Source organism: Monodon monoceros, unplaced genomic scaffold (assembly GCF_005190385.1).
Source record: "Monodon monoceros isolate NGI ecotype Baffin Bay Population unplaced genomic scaffold, NGI_Narwhal_1 Super_Scaffold_6, whole genome shotgun sequence".
NCBI classification, from domain to species: Eukaryota; Metazoa; Chordata; class Mammalia; order Artiodactyla; family Monodontidae; genus Monodon; species Monodon monoceros.
This window is the reverse complement of record NW_021703783.1, coordinates 93,093,404-93,104,874: the sequence shown is the minus strand read 5'-3', so window position 1 is coordinate 93,104,874 and position 11,471 is coordinate 93,093,404. Positions and strand designations below refer to the sequence as shown.

At 39.3% G+C, this 11,471-nt stretch overlaps 1 non-coding gene across 1 annotated transcript; it reads left to right on the top strand.

Moving 5' to 3' along the window:
* The first annotated feature begins 9,068 nt into the window (after positions 1–9,068).
* LOC114886320 lies at positions 9,069–9,175 on the top strand. Its single transcript, XR_003791323.1, has one exon. It is a non-coding gene; the product is annotated as a U6 spliceosomal RNA (small nuclear RNA).
* Positions 9,176–11,471: the final 2,296 nt, after the last annotated feature.

Below are 11,471 nucleotides of genomic sequence, written 5' to 3'. Positions count from 1 at the left end.
ACAACTACACCTTGCCACAAGGCAGCCTTGGAAATATGAATTTCATTCTGAGTAGACACATGCACACCTAAATTTTACAGACCAAGTAGAGAATATATACAAGGAAACAATTTTCTCTGCCACATTCCATCCTTACATCTATATATACAAAAGACGACCATACATCCCAGTTTGCATGGGAGAGTCACGGTTTACACTGTTATCCCACATAATTATTAACAGAATTCCTTTTCACTCAAAAGTCAAAAAAAAAAAGGAAAAAGCTTGGTGGTTCCTCAAAAAGTTAAACATAAAATTACCATATGATCCAGCAATTCTACTTCTAGGTATATACCCCAAAGAATTGAATGCAGGGACTTAAACAGATACCTGTACACCCATATCCATAGCAGCATTATCCATAATAGCCAAAAGGTAGAAACAACCAAGTGTCCATCAACAGCTAGATGGATAAACAAAATGTGAAATATACATATAATGGAATACTATTCAGCCATTAAAAGCATGAAATACTGATACATGCTACAACATGGATGAACCTTGAAAACATTATGCTAAGTGAAAGAAGCCAGTCACAAAAGGACAAATGCTATATGATTCCATTTATATGAGTTACCTAGAACAGGCAAATCCATAAAGACAGAGAGTGGTTACAAGGGCTGGGGAGTGGGAGAAATGGAAGTTATTGTTTAATAGGTACAGGAGTTTCTATTTGGGATGATGAAAAAGTTCTGGAAATTGATAGAGTGATGGTAGAACAACAATGTGAATATATTTAATGCCACTGAACACTTAAAAACTGTTAAAGTGATACATTTTATGTTATGTATATTTTACCACAATTTTTTTCTTAAATTTATTTATTTATTTATTCTTGGCTGCTTTGGGTCTTCGTTGCTGCTTGCGGGCTTTCTCTAATTGCGGTGAGCAGGGTCTACTCTTCATTGTGGTGCACGGGCTTCTCATTGCGGTGGCTTCTCTTGTGAAGCATGGGCTCTAGGCACATGGGCTTCAGTAGTTGTGGCTCACGGGCTCTAGAACACAGGCTCAGTAGTTGTGGCGCACAGGCTTAGTGGCTCCACGACATGTGGGATCTTCCCAGGCCAGAGCTCAAACCCGTGTCTCCTGCATTGGCACGCAGATTCTTAACCACTGCGCCACCAGGGAAGTCCCATTAAAAGTGAAAAAAACCCTTAAGGTATCTACCCAAGAGAAAAGAAAGCATATATGTCCATACAAATACTGACAGTTCAGAGCAGCTTTTTGTAATAGCCAAAAACTGGAAACAACCCAAATGTACATCAAGAGGTTAACGGAGGGCTTCCCTGGTGGTGCAGTGGTTGAGAGTCAGCCCGCTGATGCAGGGGACGCGGGTTCATGCCCCGGTACGGGAGGATCCCACATGCTGCGGAGCGGCTGGGCCCGTGACCCATGGCCGCTGAGCCTGCGCGTCCGGAGCCTGTGCTCCACAACGGGAGAGGCCACAACAGTGAGAGGCCCGCGTAATGCAAAAAAAAAAAAAAAAAAAAAAAGAGGTTAATGGATAAACAAACTCTGGTATATGTATACAATGGAATACTATTCAGTAAGAAAAAGGAATACACTCACAATACCTGCAATAACATAGATGAATCTCAAAATAATTATGTTGAGTGAAAGAAGCCATATAAAATAATTTATGCTGTATTTATATATACATTTATATAGAATTCACATACTTTCTAGAAAGTGCACACTACTGTATGGTGACAGAAGTAGATTGGTGGTGGCCTGTTGGGGGGTACAAGGAAGGATAGGGGAGGAGGATAACCAAGGAACACACGGAAGCTTTGGCAGAACTGATGGATAAATTCATTATCTTGATTGTGGTGACAGTTTCATGGGTATATAAAGGTATATACTATGTCAAAACTTTTCAATTTGTACACTTTAAATATGTGCAGTTTTTTATATGTCAAGGATACCTAAATAATATTATTAAAATAAACATGCACACATAATTTCATTAACATATGAATAAATAATATTAAAATAATTTTAAAAGAAGTGTCCTAGTTTGGATGATAAATTATATGGTCACCCTATATATATTCTTCTCTCCACTTATGAAACACATTCACCTGCTCCCCAGTAGAGAAACTCCCCAAATCCCACTGTGTTCAGCTCAAAGTCTATAACCTAAGTCTATAACTACCCACTGGGTCCAGATAGAGGTGCAACCTATAAGCTAAAAGTCAAACTGCCTTTAGATATGTACTAGTGGAGTAGGAACAAGGTAACCACAATAAAAATGACTGTTCTGAAAATGAGAGAAATGTCCACTATCCCCCAAGGACACAGGAGAGGTTGGTGTTGGGGAGATGCCTGTTGGGGCCGCACAGTTTTCAGTGCCTGTTTCACTGCTGGTGCAGGTTTGTAGCCTGGGAATGGCTTCAGGGTTGAGTAGTCACAGATGTTTTCAGGCCAAACTGGTGGTTACTTGGGTAATACAGTAGCACCCCCTTATCCACGGTTTCATTTTCACTTACACTTTCCCTGGTTTCTGTTAGCCAAGGTCAAATGCCACCCGAAAATATTAAATGGAAAATTCCAGAAACAAACAATTCATAAGTTTTAAATTGCACACCGTTCTGAGTAGTGTGATGAAACCCTGCCCAGTGTACCTTTGTCCCGCAGGGACATGAATCACCCGTTTGTCCAGTGCATCCGCACTGCATATACTTCCCGCCCCTTAGACATTCAGTAGCCTTCTCGGTGATCAGATCGACTACTGTGGTGTCACAGAGCTTGTGTTCAGGTAACTCTCATTTCACTTAATAATGGCCCCAAAGAGCAAGAGTAGTGATGCTGGAAAAAACAGTATGTATAGTGTTCAGTACTAGCCATGGTTTCAGGCATCCACTGTGGGTCTTGGAACTATCCCCCCACGGATAAGGGGGGACACTTAGCAGCCTTCCAGACTATTTGCTTCATGTGCAAATGACCACAGTCAAAGACCTCACCTAGATAAAATTTTTAGGCCGGGAGACTTTGGTCTACAAATGAGCCTCTGTGCTGAGTTTAATGGCAGCCGCTTTCAATGCTTCTAAAACAGGGTGGAAGGCAAATTCCTTAATCCCATTTTTTGCCTTCAGGCTCCTGGCCTCTGGGGGAAAGTTAGCCTTATCTCTCACTACTGCTCCTAAGCCACTCCTCATAATTGCCTAGGTTTGAAATACCAAAGCAGAGGGCTTCTTTCAGCCCCGATTGTCTCCATGTTAGCGAACCCTTGGACAATTTGGATTGGGGGCTGCCAGCAGAGTACATTCTTTTCTATCTCTGCTGAAGACTGGAGTGCTTCTGTTTGTGTGTGCCCTGCTCTCTGAGGACTCTTGAAAGCAGAAAACAGCACCCAGTGCACACGATGACTGAATATTCCCTACCAGTTCTCCAGTATTTCTGCCCCATTTGGAGCACTTGTGACCCATCAGTGTGTTGTGAAGTCAAGTGGGTCACAGCCAACTTTTTTTTAATGAGGTAGAATAGAATAGAAAACATCAGATGCCTGCAGCCCAGGGCAGGAATAGAAGCTGTACTCCACGAAATTCCCTGCTCAGCTGCTTCCAGCTCCCTGGGTCACCCTCCATTGCTGATGGGTGGCCTTCAGCTTCAGGCACCAAGTTAATATCTGCAGACCAGGCAGAAAGAAGTTTGTCAAAAGATGGAGAAGTAGGCAAAGGGTACGCCAACAGTCTTTTATTTTCTGTTCCTAGAAGCTGCCATGTAACACTTCTGCTTGTATCCCATCAGCAAGAGTTTAGACACATGGTCACATCTAGTGCAAGGAGGGTGAGAGATGTTATTCTCATTCTGGGTGACCGTGTGCCCACTTAGTGATATTCCAATAGGAAAAAAGGAGAGAGGATGTTTGCTATAAGGCAACTAATAGGATTCGTGTGTAGATTCAAGGCATCATGAGGGATAACCAATTCTTTCTTTATTTTTTAACCAGTGATTTCTTTCAAAACTCTCAAAGCTATTCTCACATGGCTAGAAGAAGACACCTTGTTCTCAGTCTGCATTTGACCCATTTCCACCTCTTTGACCACTGGATATAGTGCTTAAACTTAGAAATAGAGTCAAGATTGCTAGGTTCAAATCCAGGCTACCCCACTTATGAGCTGTGCGACTTTCGTTGGCAAGTTATTTTAACTTAGTCTTAGTTTCCTTGGCTGTAAAATGATGGATACCAATAGCATTATAGCAGAGTATTTTTACAAGGATGAAATATGAATTTGCATGTAAGGAAGCAGAGTGCCAGGCAGATGAGAAGCTCTTAATAAATGATAATTCTAATTTCTTTTTTTTTGTGGCTGTTTTGGGTCTTCGTTGCTGCGCGCAGGTTTTCTCTAGTGCGGCCAGCAGAGGCTACTCTTCGTTGTGGTGCGCGGGCTTCTCATTGCAGTGGCTTGTCTTGTTGCGGAGCTCGGGCTCTAGGCACGTGGGCTTCAGTAGTTGTGGCTCGCGGGCTCTAGAGTGCAGGCTCAGTAGTTGTGGCGCACGGGCTTAGTTGCTCCGCGGCATGGGGGATCTTCCCGGACCAGGGATCGAACCCGTGTCCCCCGCATTGGCAAGCAGATTCTTAACCACTGCTCCACCAGGGAAGTCCCAATAAATGATAATTCTAATTTATTATTCAATAGCTCCTTGCTGCCTGAAGGCTTAACTACTCAGCACATGAGAGTCTTCTAGAAAGTGTCTGCGGTGCCCCTAGTGGGTCCCATTCCTCATTGTATGGTCTCTCTATTTATCTTTTAATAACATTGTTTCCAATTAAAAAGTAATGCAACCCAACAACCTCACCTCTAGGAATCTATCTTAAAGAGAGACTCACATGACTGCACAGAGATGTACCTGATGTGCCGCCATTGTTGTAATAGCAACAAACTGGGAAGCAACCTCCAATAAGAGAATATTTTAAAGTTATGGTTGCAGCAAACATGGATGGACCTAGAGACTATCATACTAAACAAAGTCAGAAAGAGAAAAACAAATACCATATGATATCACCTACATGTGGAATCTAAAATATGACACGAAGGAGCATATCTATGAAATGGAAACAGTCTTACAGACATAGAGAACAGACTTGCGGTTGCCAAGGAGGTGGGCAGAGTGAAGGACTGGGAGTTTGGGATTAGCAGATGCAAACTATTATATATAGGATGGACAAATATTTAGGTCCTACTGTATAGCACCAGGAACTATATTCAATATCCTGTGATAAACCATAATGGAAAAGAATATATATATGTATAACTGAGTCACTTTGCTGTACAGTAGAAATTAAACACAGCATTGTAAATCAACTATACTTCAATAAAAATTTTTTAAAATTATGGAACAGCCAGAACTCTGGAATCCCATGAAGTCATTTAAAAGTCCTAGACTGGGGACTTCCCTGACGGTCCAGTGGTTAAGACTCCGCGCTTCCACTGCGGGGGGCAGGGGTTCAATCCCTGGTAGGGGAACTAAGATCCTGCAAGCCAAAAAAAAAAAAAAAGTCCCAGACTGACTTCCTCTGACACCACTCTTCCTCTATCCTGTCTCCAGCCGTCCTGAGGGGTTTAAAACATTCCAGCCTTCCTGAGGGGTCTCCAGCCTTCCTGAGGGGTCTCAAACTTTCCACTCTTGTTCTTATTGTAAGACTTCTATGTAAGCCTGTTCTTCAGCTTGGCAGGTTCTGTCCTTGAGAGATTTCATTTGGATATGGCTTTCCCTAAACCACCTCTTTCAATCTGAAGGAGTCCCTCAGCCTATTTCTAGCACATCACCCTGTTTTATTTCTCAATGTAGCACTTTCCCTTAATTAATTAATTTACTGTTTGCCTCTCCCAACTGGAACATATATGCCAGGAAAGTAGTGCCCTAGTCTTGTTTACTTTTCCGACGAAAACTGAGCCTGCTGCATAGTGGGAATTCAATAAATATTTGTTGAATAAATAATATTATTTATTATTTTGAATAAATAAAAAGCACTTATTAAGTGCTTTCTATTTTCTGGGCATTGTCCTCCATCCCTTAAGTATATTAATATATATAGAATCCTTACAACAATTCTATGAGGTATTTACTATTATTATCATATCATTTTACAGATGAGGCATTTGCCTAAGGCCAAGCAGCTAATAAGTTGCAGAGCTGAATTTCAACCCAGGGAGTGGGTGCCGATCTTATGACCTTAACCCCTACACAACATTGCCTCTTAAATGTCAAGAACCAAAATGTACATAATGTAGCTAAAGCAGGGCTCAGGGCAAAATTTATAACTGTAAATGCCTATATTTAAAAAGAGGAAAGATCTCAAATCAATTACTTAAACTTCTGCCTTAAGGAACTAGAAAAAAAAGAGCAAATAAAACTCAAAGCAAGGAGAAGGAAGGAAATAATAAAGACTAGAGCAGAAACAAATGAACTAAAGAACAGAAAAACAATAGCGAACATCAACAGAACCCAAAGTTGGTTCCTTGAAAAGATCAACAAAAGTGATAAACTTTTAGTTAGACTGACCAAGAAAAAAGGAGAGAAGGTTAAAATGACTAAAATCAGAAATAAAAGAGAGGACATTAATACTAAACTTAGAGAAATAGGAAAGATTATAAGAGGATACCATACGGGGAGCTGCTGATCAGAGGGTACAAGCCTTCAGTTATAAGATGAATAAGCCCTGGGGATCTAATGTACAGAATGGTAACTGCCTAATGATACTGTTCTGTGTACTTGAAGTTTGCTAAGAGAATAGATCTTAAGCACCCTCACCACACACACATAAAAAAAGGTAACTGAGGTAATGGATGTGTTAATTAACCTGATTGTGGTAATCATTTCACAAAGTATACATAGGTCAAATCATCATGTTGTATACTTTTTTTTTTTTCCCATTTTTTTGCCACACCACAAGGCATGTGGGAGGTTAGTTCCCCAGCCAGGGATTGAACCCGTGCCCCCTGCATTGGAAAAACACGGAGTCTTAACCACTGGACCGCCAGCAAAGTCCCATGTTGTATATTTTTAATGTATACAATTTGATTTGTCAATTATGCCTCCACAAAGCCAAAGAAATAAGGAAAAAAAAAGAATACTATGAACAACTGTACTCCAACAAACTAGATAATTTAGATAAAATGGTCAAATTCTAGAAAAGCGCAAATATCAAAACTGACTCAAGAAGAAATTGAAAACAAGAATTACAAGAAATCAAATTAATAATTGAAAACTTCCCACAAAAAAAGTCTGGTCCCAGATAGCTTCACTGGTGAATTCTATGAAACATTCAAAGAAGAATTAATACTAATTATGGTAGGTTGAATAATGTCTTCCCCAAAATACCCATGTCTGTCACAATTTGAAGAATCTATGAATGTTAATTTATATGACAAAGGGATTTTACACATGAGATTAAGTTAAGAATCTTGAGATGCGGAGATCATCCCGGATTATCTGAGTGGACCTGATGTAGTGACAAAGGTCCTAAGAGGGATGATGGAAAAGTCAGGGTTAGAATGCCATGTGAAGAAGGAAGCAGAGTCTAAACAAGAAGCTACTACCCAGCTGGCTGTGAGGATGGAGGAAATAGCCATGAGAAGCTTCTAGAAGCTGGAAGAGGCAAGGAGCAGATAGATTCTCTCCTGGAGCCTCCAGAAGGAACCAGTCCTGTTACATCTTGATTTCTCACTTTAGAGTCATTTCTGGATGTTGAATCTGCAGAACTGTAAGAGAATAAGTTTGTTATTTTAAGCCACTAAGTTTGTGGTAATTTGTTACAGCAGCAAAAGGAAACTAGTACACCAAAGAGGAGGGAAAACTTCCCAATCATTGCATGAGGCCAGTATTACTCTGATACCAAAACCAGACAAAGACATCACAAGGAAAGAAAACAACAGACCAACATCCCTTACAAATTTAGACACAAAAATCCTGAACAAAATACTAGCAAAATGAATCCAACAATATATAAAAAGGAAAAAATGAATATGTGTGTATCACTGAGTCACTTTGCTGTACAGCAGAAATTGGTACAACATTGTAAATCAACTATACTTCAATAAAAAAATAAAAATTAAAAACATATAAAAAGAATTATACCATGGTATATAATTATACCATTACATCATGAACAAGTGGGATTTATCCCAGGAATACAAGGTTGGTTTAATATCTTATGCAGAAAAAAATTAACATGTGGAGCTTGAGACTGCTATCCTTAGAAATGCCTGCTTGCAAGGTTGGCCCTTGGCTGGCATCTGGGAATGTGAATTTAAGGACTGGTAAGAGTAGCTCACTATGCCTACACTATTTATACAAATCATGTGGTTTTTGCTAAATACCTGCTTTCCTTCTGGGAGTCTGGAATTTTGATACATGCTAGACAAAGGATGCCTATATGACCAGTCTTTATTAAAAACACTGGACACTGAATTTCAAATGAGCTTCCGTGGTAGACAAGATTTCACATGTTGTCAGGACTTGTTGGAGGGATTAGGCGTGTCCTATGTTGACTCCGCTGGGAGAGCACTCTGGAAGCTTGTGTTGGTTTCCTCTGGACTTTGCCCCTTGTGCTGTTTCTCTTTGCTGATTTTGCTCTGTGTCCTTTCACTATATAATAAAACTTATCTGTGAGTATGACTACATACTGAATCCTATGAGTCCTTTTTATGAATCATTGATACTGAAGATGGTCTTGGGGGTTTGAAAATCAATTAACGTAATACATCACATCCATAGAATAAAGGACAAAGACCATCTGATCATCTCAAAAGATGCAGAAAAAAGCATCTGACAAAATCCAACACAGTTTCATAATAAAAATACTTAGCAAACTAAGAATAGAAGGGAGTTTCTGCAGCCTAATAAAGGGAATATGTGAAAAACCCATAATTAAAATCAAACTTAATGGTGAAAGACTGAATGATATCCCCCTAAGATCAAGAGCAAGACAAGGATGTCCACTGTCATCACTCCTATTAAACGTTGTTTTGGAGGTTCTAGCTAGGGTAATCAGACAAGAAAAAGAAAGAAAAGTCATCCAGGTACTCGCTTCAGCAGCACATATACTAAAATTGGAGCGATACAGAGAAGATTGGTATGACCCCTGCGCAAGGATGACACACAAATTCGTGAAACGTTCCATATATATATATTTTTTGGCCATGCCCTTGGCAGTGAAAGCGTGGAATCCTAACCACTGGATCACCAGAGAATTCCCAAAGCATTCCATATTTTTAATTATTAGAGAAATGCAAATCAAAACTACAATGAGGTACCACCTCACACTGGTCAGAATGGCCATCATTAAAAAAATCTACAAATAACAAATGCTGGAGAGGGTGTGGAAAAAAGGGAACCCTCCTACATTGTTAGTGGGAACGTAAATTGATGCAGCCACTCTGGAAAACAGTATGGAGGTTCCTCAAAAAGCTAAAAATAGAGTTGCCATATGATCCAGCAATCCCACTCCTGGGCATGTATCCGGAGAAAACTCTACTTCAAAAAGATACGTGCAGGGCTTCCCTGGTGGCGCAGTGGTTGAGAGTCCACCTGCCGATGCAAGGGACACGGGTTCATGCCCCGGTCTGGGAAGATCACACATGCCGCGGAGCGGCTGGGCCCGTGAACCATGGCCACTGAGCCTGCGCGTCCGGAGCCTGTGCTCTGCAACGGGAGAGGCCACAACAGTGAGAGGCCCGCATACCGCAAAAAAAAAAAAAAAAAAGAAAAAAAAGATACATGCACCCCTATGTTCATAGCAGCACTATTCACAATAGCCAAGACATGGAAACAACCTAAATGTCCATTGACAGATGAATGGATAAAGAAAATATGGTACATATATACAATGGAATACTACTCAACCATAAAAAAATGAAATAATGCCATTTATAGCAACACAGATGGGCCTAGAGATTATGATACTAAGCAAAGTAAGTCAAAAAGAGAAAGACAAATACCATATAATATCATATACGTGGAATCTAAAATATGACACAAATGAACTTATCTACGTAACAGAAACAGATTCACAGACATTGAGAACAGACTTGTGGTTGCCAAAGTGGGGGGTGGGGGAGGGATAGACTGGGAATTTGGGATTAGCAGATGCAAACTATTATATATAGAATAGATAAACAACAAGGTACTACTGTATAGCACAGGGAACTATATTCAATATCTTGTGATAAACCATAATGGAAAAGAATATGAAAAAGAATATATATATGTATAACTGAATCACTTTGCTGTACAGCAGAAATTAACACATTGTAAATCAACTATAGGTCATAAAATAAATAAATAAAAAGTCATCCAGATTAGAATGGAATAAGTAAAACAATCTCTATTTAAAAATGACATGATCTTGTGTACAGAAAATTCTAAAGAGCTCACTAAAAAACTATTAGAAGTAATAAATGAGTTCAACAAGGTTGCAAGATACAAGATGAATATATGAAAATCAATTGTATTTCTATACGCTAGCAATAAACATTCCAAAAATGAAATTAAGAAAACAATTCAAGTTAAAATAGCAACAAAAAGAATAAAATACTTAGCTGTAGCTTTAAAAAAAGATGTGTAAGACTTGTACAATGGAAATAGCAAAACATTGTTGAATGAATTAGATCAGATGTAAATAAATGTAAAGACATATTCACAGATCAGAAGACTTAACATTTTAAGATTGACTGATTAATTTGCAGATTCAATACAATCTCCACCAAGATCCCAGCTGGCTTTTTAAAGCGAAATTGGTAAGCTGATCTTAATATTTAAATGAAAATGCCAGGGACCCAGAATAGATAAAACAATATTGAAAAAGAAGAAAACAGTTAGAGGACTCAAACTTTCTGATTTTAAAACTTGAGAGGGTACTGGCATAAGCAAAGGCATATAGATCATTGGGCAAGAATTGACAGTTCAGAAATAAACTGTACATTTATGGTTAATTGATTTTCAACAAGGGTGTCAAGGCAATTCATGAGGGAAAGAATAATCTTTTTAAGAAATTCTGCTGCAATAACTGAAATGCACAAGCAAAATAATGAAGCTGGACCTCTACCTCACACCATACACAAAAATTAACTCAAAATGGATCATAAACCTAAATGTAAGAGCTAAAAACTATAAAATCCCTCAGAAGAAAACATAGGACTAAATCTCCATGACCTTGGGTTAGGAAACAATTTCTTAGGTATAACACGTAAAGCACAACACCCAAAAGAAAATAAATAAATTGGACCTCATCAAAAATTAAAAACCCTTGGGAGTTCCTTGGCGGTCCAGTGGTTAAGACTCTGCGCTTTCACTGCAGGGGGCACGGGTTTGATCCCTGGTTGGGGAACTAAGATCCTGCATGCTGCGTGGTGTGGCCAAAAATAAATAAATAAATAAATAAAATTAAATTAAAAGCCTTAAAATAACTATAAGTAGAGTATAAC